The following is a 13,397-nucleotide window of genomic DNA, read 5'->3' as shown; positions in this document are numbered from 1 at the left end:
TTCCATGGGATCTTCCCAATCCAGGGGTTGAACCCGCATCTCTGGCATTGCAAGTGAATTCTTTACCCCTGATCCACCACAGAAGCCTGGTTCAATTGGTAGCTACTGTAATTATTATTATAATTCTTATGTTTACTATTTTCTAGGCCTGAAAACAATTACTTTTCCATCAACATGCACCACTAGAGAAGCAGATTTAAGTGCCTGATTTCACATCTCTGCACAATGTCACCTGTTTCTATCTCTGACTTTACCTTCCTTTTCTCTTAGATTGGATTCAACTACTGCTACAGGGAGATAGTTTCTCAGTGGCTTATTATCTTCCCTTTCTCCAATGCCCTTAAGGGTTCTGCGGAACAAGCCCTGCCGCCCCCTCATTACCTCCACAGGCCTTCTGCCGTTAGGAACCACAGCACATTCACACACAACCTGCGGCACACACCCCCACACACAAACACACACTTGTGCATGCGTTTGCTATATTTTTTTTTCAACTGGGCAAGATAACATAAAGAAGCTTTACTTCTAAAAATGACTGCAGATTTCACTTTTATCATATAAAATGAAAGAAGAAATGTCTGATAAAAAGCCTTCCTGTTCCCTTGGATTTTCTGTCATTTTCACCTTGACCTAAATTCTATAATCCTTTACCACTTGACTCATCCCTGTTGATATACTGTCTAGTAGATAATTCCCTCAAAAGTGTCAAAAATATCTAGTGCCTAGTGTTTTATTTCCTTGTTCTTGTCAAGAAAAACAAAGGTCTTACCTACCACCAGATCTTATAACTCACATTTTATAGTCTGAAGCTTTATCAAATTTAGATTTCATTTTACAGTTTTTACTACTGAGCTTAATAATTGCATTTAACATACTTAAAAGACATTCCTTGTTTATAAATGTCACATAATATCAATAAGCTTACTGTTATAAAATATTAAAAAAGAAATAATTAAATCCTCATATTTCTTACCTGATTCACTTTCCTAAGCTTGTCATTATATTCTTCTAAATTTCTTATTTTAATCCTTTAAATACAATTTAATTGTGTATGACAATCAAATATGCTTGCACCACTTTAAACTGATTTGCAAAATTTAGATAAAATTTATTAATTATATATTAAGAAACATATACACTTCATAAAAACTTGTTAATTAATATTCTCTCATCTCAAGTTTCACCTTTTTTTTCTTTTTGTTTAGTTATCTTACTTGTGGTCATTGCAGTTTTCTGGCTAAATGTATTTCATATGACGCAAGAATCTGTGATATAACTTTTTCCTGCCCCTTGGCCCAGTTATCCACAGGTCAAATTTTCACTTAGAAAACATTTTACTCTTCTTTAGCAATTCTTGTTCTGCTCTATCCTTGAGATGGGCATGGAAACTATTTCATACATGTTTATTCTTCATGGAATCTCCCAGAGCTTAAGTGAGCCCCATAAAAACGTTAAATGGCTATTATAAACAGTGCTGTGATGATCACTGAGGTGCACGTGTCTCTTTCAGATCTGGTTTCCTCGGTGTGTATGCCCAGAAGTGGGATTGCTGGGTCATATGGCAGTTCAATTTCCAGTTTCCCTAGATGCCCATCAGCAGACGAATGGATAAGGAAGCTGTGGTACATATACACCATGGAATATTACTCAGCCATTAAAAAGTATTCATTTGAATCAGTTCTAATGAGATGGATGAAACTGGAGCCCATTATACAGAGTGAAGTAAGCCAGAAAGATAAAGACCAATACAGTATACTAACGCATATATATGGAATTTAGAAAGATGGTAACGATAACCCTATATGCAAAACAGAAAGAGACACAGAAGTACAGAACAGACTTTTGAACTCTGTGGGAGAAGGCGAGGGGGGATGTTTCGAGAGACAGCATCGAAACATGTATATTATCAAGGGTGAAACAGATCACCAGCCCAGGTTGGGATGCATGAGACAAGTGCTCGGGGCCTGGTGCACTGGGAAGACCAGAGGGATCGGGTGGAGAGGAGGTGGGAGGGGGATCGGGATGGGGAACACATGTAAATCCATGGCTGATTCATGTCAATGTATGGCAAAAACCACTACAATATTGTAAAGTAATTAGCCTCCAACTAATAAAAACAAATGGAAAAAAATAAAAATTAAAAAATTAAATAAAAACTTTAAATGGTTGACAATTATAATTTTTATTACTAACAATATCAGTGAAATTGTTGTGACTCTAGACTCCTAAAGCAGCTCATCCTTTACTGTATGTGTGTGTGTGTCAATGTGTGTGTGTTTAGGCACTAAATCATGTCCAACCCTACAACATCATAGACTGCAGTATGCCAGGCTTCCCTGTTCTTCACTATCTACCAGAGTTTGCTCAAATTCATATTCATTGAGTCCTTTACTAGAGAGCTACTAGTTAGTGTAATGCTTCTGATAAAAATATTTTTTAAATTATCCATATGTTAATATGAGCAGACTATAAAATGGCAGTACCTTTTCCTTATGTCTCTTAATTTGAGGCACTTAAACCAAAGCAACTAAAATGACAGGGTTTGAAATAGCTTATTGTTCTTGCAATCTAACCTTAGAATTTATTGGGTTAGAAAATTTTGTTTCTGTTTTGGGGAGTGTTTCATAGCAAATGTTCAATAAATCTCAGCTCTATTTTTTTATCATGACAGAGGAATAATTATGCTGCAATGCAAAATGCCATGATGGTGGACAACATATAGAACTTCCAAACATTTTTCTGTGCTAACCAAATTATAGTTAATATCTTTATGTACCAACAGAAGGGCAACGATTCCTAATAAAGAATAAATCTTCACCTCACATAAGTGGAATTGTTGAATAGGTAATCTGGATAATCACATCCCTCTCTTTTCATCAGAGATAGAAGCTGATCTGAGTACTGTGTTAGATTCATTGGTCAAGTTCTCCCCGAATCATATCACCTTACCACATATATGTTTTAGAGCTTTTGAAAAAGTGTCTAGCAAGATACTGAGTTGGTATAAATCAGTAGAGACAGGAAGTGTGTCAGCCAGAAGGTTATACAGGTGTTTTGTATTTTGAACATATGTGTAGGGGTTTTCACTGTCAGTGTTTTCACTGAAGATCAGGTTAGAGAGACTGCAATTTATACCAAGAATCGTACATTTTATTGTAAAGATGTAAGAAAGATGCTTCATCCACTTCATGAAACTTGGCCGGACACATTTTATCTCAGGATGCTAGAAATGATTATGATTTTCTGAATTTGCCTTTTGTGTAAAATGCAAAACAAAGTTCATTTCCCTGCTATCTACTAGATACTGATAGATACAATTTGCCTTTCTAGACTAGGTGTAAATTAACAAGAGTTCTCTTTTTAACATGTATTACACATTTAATATAGGCTCTTAAGTTGTATGACTTAGTAATTTTCTGTGGTGGGCAAAGCAAAGGGTCAGCAAACATCTATGCCTCTACTTATAAGCAAAAATGTAAAAGCAAAATGCAAATAATTAGTCTTAAACTGATGTATTTCTTAGCCTGAATGTAAACAAAAGTAATATTCTTCCATCAACATTTTTTATCAAGGTATATATAATGTGAAGCAGAATTTAAAATGTAACAAATCTAACATATTTTAATAATTTTCTATGAATTTCTTATTAAAATGAAAAAAAAAAATCTACTGAACATAGAACTCCAAAATTCTTCATTCCTATTAGTTACACAAATTTTGAAGGCAGTGTTAAATAAAACACATAATGTCAAGAAGATAGTCTGATATTCAGTTTTGCCATGAGCTATAAATTAATGCTACAGAAGGATAGGCTTCTTTTTTTTTCCCCTTAGGTAAGAAAAGTAGGCCAGTGAGAAGATGTGAAAAACACGAACAAGGAAAACAAAACTTGAATATCTGACATATTTGGGGCAAGGTATTCTTGATGGATCACTGTCTTGGCTTGCTTGCTGACCCACAGAGTACCTAATATCAATCAGAGATAAAGTCATCTGACTCCAGCCCGCTTACAAGTGCTTCTCTTCAGCACTCTGGCAATGGCTATGAAAGCTTTGATTTATTCACTCAGCTTTATAGTCTATTCTATCATTCTTTCCCTGTTCAAATCATGTATTTGGTCTTTCCACAAATACAAATTTAAATGGCAAATAGGGACTTGAAAGTACTGGCCTGGATATGGGTATATATTCTCCATAGATCCAATCTACTGGTAAGAATTACAGTTTTCACAGGAATTCAGCATAGATATACCATAAATATAGGTCTACGTTAAGACATTCTGATACAAGACAGATCTCTATCCACCTGATCCCAGCTAAACCTGTGAGATAATGAAACTGCTGATCCAACAGAGCATTTCAACATATTTGACCATTTAGCTTTAGCCCAATAATTGGAAAAATGTTCCTATTCATGTGGGAAATTTGATATCATTTGAATATATTCTATACTATAGTCAATTCTGAACATTGTCAAGGCTATGTGATACAAAAAGGTTCAGATAAAAATTTTTAAATATCAATAAAAATAAATAAATAAAATATCAGTAAATTACTAGATGTTTCATCTACATAAATCTAAGAATGCTTATATTTATAAGTATTTGGTCAATAGTTCTATTTTTAAATTTTCATGTAGATATTTAATGTTAATTACTGAAACTTTAATCAAACATTCTATGCTAGGCTCTTTAAAAAGAGAAAATGGATTAAATAGTAGATATTTAGAACTATTTTCATTAAATACTTTTTATTTTAAATTACTTTGTATATTATTTGAAATGTTACAAATGAAAAGTATTTTACCTTTAAATACATATCTTCATGTAGACAAGTTTTTGTGTATTCATGTTACTAGTAAAGATAATCCTGAAGGATGAATCGTTGGTTCCATGTATCATAGTTTTCCTTTAATTTCAATGTGAAAGGCCAACACTGCATCTGTAATACAGGACCTGACAAGAAAAGATAAACTTGTACAATGATTTTATTTGTGATTCTATTTTCTAAATTGTGTCAGATGCAACATAAAACCTCTTACACAAAACATCAAAAGAACTTTATTTTAACAATTAAACTTTTAATGAAATAAAGCATTCCCAGAATGAAAACAGGTTGCATTTCCAACAAACTGTCTGTGTTTATTTTATCTACAAGAAACATTTGCATCTCTAGATTAAGTAGTTTTGCTAATCAGTTTACATCTCCAAGAAGGCTGTTGTTCCTTAAATATTTGTATAGCTTTAATGTACATCATGCTGGTTTTATTAATTTTAACCCCAAATCCTCTTCTACCAATTACCACTTAATGACTACATCGCTTTTCCTTCTGATAGCCTTTGTTCTTTGGTAAGGTATCAAAGAGGGGGGCAGGGACATCAAACTGAAATAAAACAGCTAAATAAAATGTTACTCTGAATGATTCACCATGAAGGACTTTTCTTCTTTGACTCACCTGTCTGTATCAAACAAACTTTCCTGTTTGGGGTTTGTTTTATTTTTCTTAATCCAGAGTCATATGCTTTCTTTTTATCCTAAGAAAACATTTTTAAAAAGCTTTCTGTTTGATGGAGTTGATTTTAGACTTGATGTAGCTTGATAAAAGCATATCAAAGTCCTTGAATCATCCTGTATCTTCTGACTGATCAGCAAAAGAAAACGTTTAAGCCTTTTAGGAGCTTAGTAAGATCACTCAGCCCAAAAATGTAAGATATTATCCTGGTGAAACTTACCTAATATTTTATTTTATAAAATATGTTTGTCAAAGAGATTTTTTTTCAAGTTTTAAGTTATTGTTTCTTTATTTCTAATATCTATCAAGGATGTGGACTATTTTAGAACACAAAATAAGACTTGTGAAATGTAACAAATAACACAGTTATGGTTAGAAGTATATTTCATTTTAGAACATCTAACTATATATGGAATAGTATCTTTACATATAATTAATATGTCTATTTGTTTAAACTTTTGCCAAAATGATCACAAAGAAATGTTTTTACTACAATATTAATCCATGTATATATCTACTCATGGGATAAAACTGTTTACTATTATATTTTATAAACTGGCTCATTTAATATATTTATACATATTTTAGTGATGTTTCATATACTTATATAAATATATCAATTTTATCTTTCTTTTTGTTTATATTTTAATCTATGATGTGTGATATGTGACATATATATGACAATTTATACAAAATTTATATTTAAGTACTACTTTAAAATATTTCTTATATTTCTTATTTAACTATGGCAGTGGAGGAACAGTCTGACATGGAAAAAATTGCAAACAGATCAATTTTTACCTTACTTTTTTAAATCTTGATTTATTATTCAACTTAGCTGTGCTGTTAGGAGACACTGGTTGACACAGTTATCAGAGTTGTGAGGCAATTTGTTTGCTTTCAAACCGATTTATACTCATTGTTCCTTCTATTATTTTAGCTCCTTATAATTGTTGTAGCTATCTTTGTTTGGGGTGGTGGTTCTGTTTAGCAGGCAACCAACTCAAAACTGGATGAAAAAACAAATTTATAAATTATATATAAGAAATCTACCTTAGGTTTAGTATTTAGTCCTAAGACTTCTAGAATATGTATTTAAGTATTTACATTGTCTTTCAGAAATGGGGGGGGGGGGAAACATTGCACACTAATATGTACTATTATTCTAACATAAACCTTTTAAATAGCTTTTAAATATAAATCTTACATAAATATTTGTATCAGTGTCTGACACATAGTAGATGCTAAAAAATATGATGCACATATAAATAAATCAATAACTAAATTCCCTAGTATAATTTTTCAATTTATCTTGATCAACTAACCACTGGGACAAATTTCAAAGTTTTAACATGGATAGATATGTTGCTAATATTTTCTCTTTCTAGTTATTTGACTAGGATTTCTGAATTGTATTTTTCTTGTACTTAAGTTGTACACCAACCTCAGCATTCTGGTGTCACAGGGCATTCAGGACCCTTTCTAGTCTTTCCCAAATGACCTTTCTAACCCTTTCTTCCACCATCCCCCGGCCTAGGGCATGAACTCTCCACATTCTTACGAGAAAAATCAACCAGTGCTTCCTCAAACATATCTAATTTACTTTAAACTTTACATCTTTGTTGCTACTGAAGCCATTATGCCCTGGCTTCTTACACAAATCATATTCATTCTTTAAGCCCCAAAGCTAATCCTTCCACTCCCAGGAAGCTTTTTCAACCACCGTTGTCTCTTACTTTTCTCTGAATTCCTACACTATGCTATGATGCAACCGTTCCTTTGTTTGGAGTTGTCATACATGTTTCTCTTTTTCTCTCTGGAGACACAAACCCTGTATTATTGTAGAAAAACTACTTCAGTATTTGTATATAAATGTTCAGTACATTTTAGTGAGTAAAGCCAACCGGCTCTGCTGAGTAATTAACTCATAATCCCTCACATCTCTACTTACTGAAGCAGAGTGAGGGGCTATCATGTAGAAATTGCATAGACACTGCAAAGATTTGATCTTGTCATCTGAAGCAGAGCAATCTTTCCCCACTGCGTCAATCATTTCCAGCCCCAATTCCATGCCAAAGAAGAATCCTGAATTGTCTTTTTGTGTCTTAAGAATTACAGGTGGCTGAACTTTACCTGGTCCCAGTTAACCTAACGAGTGAATATACATCATTATACCAGTACCAAGCCACAAGGGCTAGGTTAGTGTAAGATTTTTAAAAAACACATACAAAACAAAATGAAATGCAATTTGCTTCCTCTTTTCAGTTTTACTTTTTTTTTTTAAGGCAGATATCGCCAATACAAGTGCTATTCTAATCTGCATTTTGGAACCAAAAAACTCAAGATTACATTATAAAAATTTTAAAGCACTTCTTATTTTGAAAACTGACAGTCTTAATTTCTTTACAAGGATTTCAAGAGATCAATCATCTATTTTTATATTCTGGAATTCTGCTGTAGACAGAGGACCTCATTGCTTGAACTTTCCTTCCCTTTATACATAGACATTTTTATAAAATATTCATAAGAAATTGTTGACTATAGAACTATGGCAATTCTCTTGAGTGATCCTGGGAGTTTTTCAGTCAATGAGCTCCATGCGGCTCTGGCAGCATGAGCCACGCTTCATAAATCAGACTAAAACCATTTTATGCTGCTTTTAAAATTACTGCTATCAACGAAACCCATGAGCCTGAATTACTTAATCTATGCAGATGTTGTTAACTGCATTAATTATTTAATTCTGACAATAAAACAGCAGTTCCATTTGCCTTAATACAGACGATTCACGCTGCTAATTCCTGAAAGGACAGTTAACCACATGACCAGTAGGTGGGAGTAGACAACCTTTTAAGCTTCATAAAGCAAGGGATGAAAACGGCAGCTGCTAAACTTAGATGTAAGGTAATTCTAGGTTACAGCACCGCATTGCTAACCAAAGCTCATGAAATACCTTTTGTTAACTAGTGCAGGTTACATTAAAATTGAATTACTTTCCTGGAGAACCGAATTGATTCAAAGGAAGTTCCTTCTTTATTGCCAGCAGAGTCATCTTTATGATTTCATGAGAAATAAATTATATAGAAACTTTTCCTATATTTCTATTGATATAAAAACCAATTTTACATACCAGTTAGATAGCCACTAGCTTGATGAATTAAGTGGTTCCATTTGAAATAGACTGTATTTTTTAATAATCATATTAACTAGAAATTAACAAAAAGGAATTGCATGGATTATTATCCTCTTTAGACCACTGGTTAATTGATTACTTCTTGCACATGTGTTGAATATTAAGTTTCCCCAATCAGACATGTGCATAAAGCAAAATGATCTTTTTTTTTTTTTCACCAGGACATAGTGAGCGTGGCAGGTCAATGAAATTATAATTGGTTCTAATTAGCACTCTTCAAGCTGTTAATTTTTTTTTTTAAACCTGTATCTAAATCACACAAAAAGAAAGGTAAACACTGTCTTAGGAAATCACAAAAGTGCCCCAAATACTTGGACCTTTCAATCTGAGTAACATCTCCAAAGCTTAGATTCTTTTTTCTTTTTTTTTTGGTGTGTCTTTTTGGTGATTTCTGGGGGAAAAAAAAAGTTCATTAAATTGCAATATTTTTCCAGGAAAAAGCACATAAGGATGTCATTGTAACAGTCATGCTCTTTTTGTTATTATTATTTATAGCTACACGGAGAGTGAGGTCATTAACTGGAGGCAAATGTCACATTTTTTATATAAGCTTTCAGCTTTCTTACTTCGCTTTGTTTCAAGGAATACTGGAAATCTGATTCTGGTTCCAGTTGCCACACAAGGTAAACACGAACGAAACTGATCATGTTCTTTGTGCAATGCAACTTGACATAAAAAATTCAGATATCTACTCTTCTTACACATGTCAAATATAAAAAAAAAAAAGATGCACGGTCAGAATGTCTAATAAATTGAAATTCTATGAATTTTTCCTATGTACTAAGGTTCACCTCTATTTTTAAATGTGAATGCTTCAATGTCAAAACTTTGCAAAATTTCTGAATAGATACGTGAATTGGAGCTGTTCTCTCAGGCTTATTTTCTCTGTAATGCCAATATACTTTTTAGAAATCACTTTTGAATCATCATTTATTTTTATATAATGTGTTTTACTTTATTTACAATTGCTTCTTACAGATTTCATCACAAATTTAGTTTCTAATAATGTCTTCTTTGATTAAGAAATTATTCATAAATTTAATCTTGCTCAATGTTTCTTCCATTTGATTCTTTAACCGCAAATTTCCTATTTCAATTTTACATCACAGTTATCATTTTAATAAATTTACACTAAATCTGCAAAATAATTGTATTTGCAACAAATGTTAAATTTTATCACAATGTTATTATTTTTCTAAGATTAAGTATCACACATTTAAACTATAGGAAGATGCTTATATAATATATAAACACCTGCTTTTATGGCAATTGTGGAAACAAATAATATTTGCAGTAACTATTAAATATGTCTGTTATCCCCTTAACTAACAATAATGTGTTTGTCAACTGATGAGCAAGACAATGTAGTCCTTGTAGTATGATACAAAATGAGATTTTAGAAAAATGTTCTAATCAGATTTCTCTAGCATTTCACTTAAGAAAGTTGAATTACGTGACATTTTTTGACAGTAAAATTAACACTATGTTTCTTCAATATGTTTTTAAAGTAAACAGTTTCAATCATACACATGATATAAAAATACATATTAAATCAGCTTAGACTATCAAATATGATTTCATTTTTTATATGGCTTTAAAAACCTGATAAATTTATTTCAGAAAAACAAATGTAACATCCTAAGACAAGCTAAAAAGAACATATCAGTTCCAAAACATATCTGATTTAATTTGCTTGTGATGATATAATGGCTTGAGAAAATCTTAACCTACAACTAATAAACTTGAATAGAATAACTAGAAAGTGAAAGATTGTTATTAAATGATAATTTTTTCTCTTAGCCTTTTCTTATTTTACTAAAATTAAAACAATTATATTTTCTTGTGAAGTTCTATTTGTGTAAATTTCCAATTTTGACATTTAACAATTTAGATTAATAAGCTCTTTGAGTATTAGTAAGAATTGGATTTGTTTATAATTTCCTAATCATTTTGCTGAAAGAAATTTTGTCAAAAGTCTACATAATTGGTCAGGAGAAATGATACTTTAGATTACTATTTATTATCTTGTGTAAGATCTTTCTTGGTATTAAAATCTTTAATAGTGGCATGCTTTTGGCACATATGTAGCATTCTATATTTTCCAATTGATTTTTATTATTGCTCCTTAGTTGCGTATATTAATGAGACAAATACATATGTTTTAACATGGCTGAAATTAACAGTGTATATTTTAATTTCTATACAGACTTTTTGCATTTATAGAAAAATTGAGATGTCTTGATAGAAACCTTGTATCCATGTGTTCTAATTCATCACTCTGTAGTCCATCATAAATACAGCAGAAAACCCCAAATTGACCCTGCTGGGGACAATGGAGCCAGGCTACACAGAATTTGGCTCCAGTTTTTGTTATTTTCAAAAATGTCTGGTTAGAAAAACGTACTAATCCTGGAGACAGCAAGTCATCTTCAGTTTAAAGATAAAAGATGCAAGTGCAGCCATGTAATACATGTATGTACAAAAGGAAAAAAGAAACTAGATATGAGAGCTAACTGAATTTTTGCTTTACATTATTTACAAAATTTATTTACACTTTGTTTTCTTGAAATAAAGTTAAATTTGTTATTGCCTGGGAACAGATCAAATACTTAAGCCACAGGCAGGAGATTCGGCTCCACCCTTTACCTGCTGTGAAACCATCTGCAATCTCCTTAATCTTCTGAATACCTCAGTTTCTCCATTTATCAAGTGACAGAGAACACCACCTGCCCTCTATGCCACTTTTTTTTTGTAAATTACAGCAATGTTAGAATTAATGAAGTCTGTTTTGCAAAAACACACTGAGCTCTGAGAAAGTGGAGAAGGTAATGTCCTGAGGAAGTATAACATGATGGTGGTAAAGAAAATGCCTTTTAACAAAGATGCTACAAATACTTGTGATAGGTTATCAGAACGAATAGTATGTGTTCAAAGAAAGCAGTATTTTAGAGTATTCAGCTTTTCTGCATACAAACCTGGCGCTCTGGGTTTGCCAGTTAATGCTGTCTGAGGATTATACAAATTCAATAACTAGATAGCTTAATTGCTATAAATATTTTTGGCTAAAGCTTAAAATGAATCTATTTATTTTCACTTCAATTGTTAGCAAAATTCTAGGTCATGAAGAGGTGGAATAAACATTGTCTTTTGCATTTACTGTTGGTGGTGGTGGTAGCAGATGTTATATTCTATTTGCCACTTGTGTTTAATGGTAGTTAAAATGTATAAATTTAGGTACGTGAATATAGCTAAAAGTTGACCTACAAGGATTCCTACTGGGCATTTTGAAAATTAGTAAATCTATATAAAATTAGATTTTTCAAAATGGAGTATATGAACAAAAATGTAGGGCAGCTATAACTATTGAAATTGACAAATTCAATGAGTGTAAAACATCAAATATACATAGCCTGAAAGAATATCACATAAGGAAAAGATGCACTTGTTGGTCTTACTAGCCATTTCATTTTACCTAGCTTAGATATAATCTCAAACTCTCTTCTGTTAAATACACAATAAATAGTAAAAGAGATTGTCTCTAATCTCCAAAATGGAATATGCATATAATGTTAAATAGCTTAAAATTTTAAATAAATGCATATAATGTAGTGTATTATATTCTATAGTCACAATAAAAATATCTCACAGAAAAAATCTTATTCAGATTATGAGGTTAAGTGTGAATCAAAGTAAGGAACATATTATAAAAATCAAAGAGGACCAAAGGTGGAATAAACCTGTGGCTTCGGCTTTGGCATAAAATGTAGAGCAAACCTCTCTAAACAAGCTTATTTGATTTGGGAATTTTCCAAGCTTGCTTAACATAAACTACATTTTAATTCCAGGATAATCAGCCGGAGGGAATGGTTGTATAGTCAACACATAAGGTTTGAAATCCTTGGACTTCCTGCGACTACAGGTTCAAATCCCAGCAGTGCCCCATTCTACCGTGGTGGCTGAGTTAAGTACCACGCACGTGTATATACATGTGTGAGGGGATTTTTACAGATGAAACGTCCTAAGCGAGAGCATTGCTTGCGCTGCGTGAAGATCCCAATGCAGTTTTCCTAAGAGCAGAGTGTGTGGCTCATGAATGACTGCAGCTTCTGGGAATCTTGCCAAAAACCTAGGGCAACCGAGAGTGTGGCTTTGCTCTAAAGGAGATTAAACTCCCTATTTAAAAGCTCCCTATACTCCACCATTGTGAGGGTTACACTCATTATTTTTTCCATGTTAGATGGTGAGTTAATACACATGCCTAAAATGCAATATCTTAATTCTCCTCTGCCTCCCTGTCTGACCGAGTTGGTAGACTTGCCACACACAGCATTCAAGGTTACTGATTTTCAGCAGCACTCACAAAATGCTGTTACAGGGGAAACATCGTATGCACTGGATGGATAACCACAAAAAAGGGGAAAAGTGACCCACAGCAGTTAGCTCAGTAAGAATAGAAAAATAAATATGTTTTAAAAGCTAAGGCAATGAGGTCAAATTCCCTGTGAATCACACACTTCTATGTTTTCTAACTATAATCTGTGGTCCCTAAATATCACCATTTGTTGTATGATTAGGTAGAAAATATGAAGGAATTAACACTGAGTGCCTTTTTTATTTCCTACTGTGCCTTGGTCAATATAGTTTTATTTATATTTTATAAGGAATTAGATAAACAAAATACCTCTCATAAACT

General features: G+C 32.5%; 1 long non-coding RNA gene across 1 annotated transcript in view; it reads right to left on the bottom strand.

The window, feature by feature from the left end:
- LOC122422894 overlaps positions 1-13,397 on the bottom strand; it is a 402,179-nt gene that overhangs the window by 224,116 nt on the left and 164,666 nt on the right. The window contains exon 2 of the long non-coding RNA XR_006264002.1: positions 4,806-4,954. This is a non-coding gene — a long non-coding RNA (uncharacterized LOC122422894). The remainder of the gene's footprint in view (positions 1-4,805; positions 4,955-13,397) is intronic.

The sequence above is a fragment of the Cervus canadensis genome, chromosome 20 (genome assembly GCF_019320065.1).
Source record: "Cervus canadensis isolate Bull #8, Minnesota chromosome 20, ASM1932006v1, whole genome shotgun sequence".
Classification (NCBI taxonomy): domain Eukaryota; kingdom Metazoa; phylum Chordata; class Mammalia; order Artiodactyla; family Cervidae; genus Cervus; species Cervus canadensis.
Note: the sequence above shows the minus strand (reverse complement) of the source record. Positions and strands in the feature narration are given on the sequence as shown.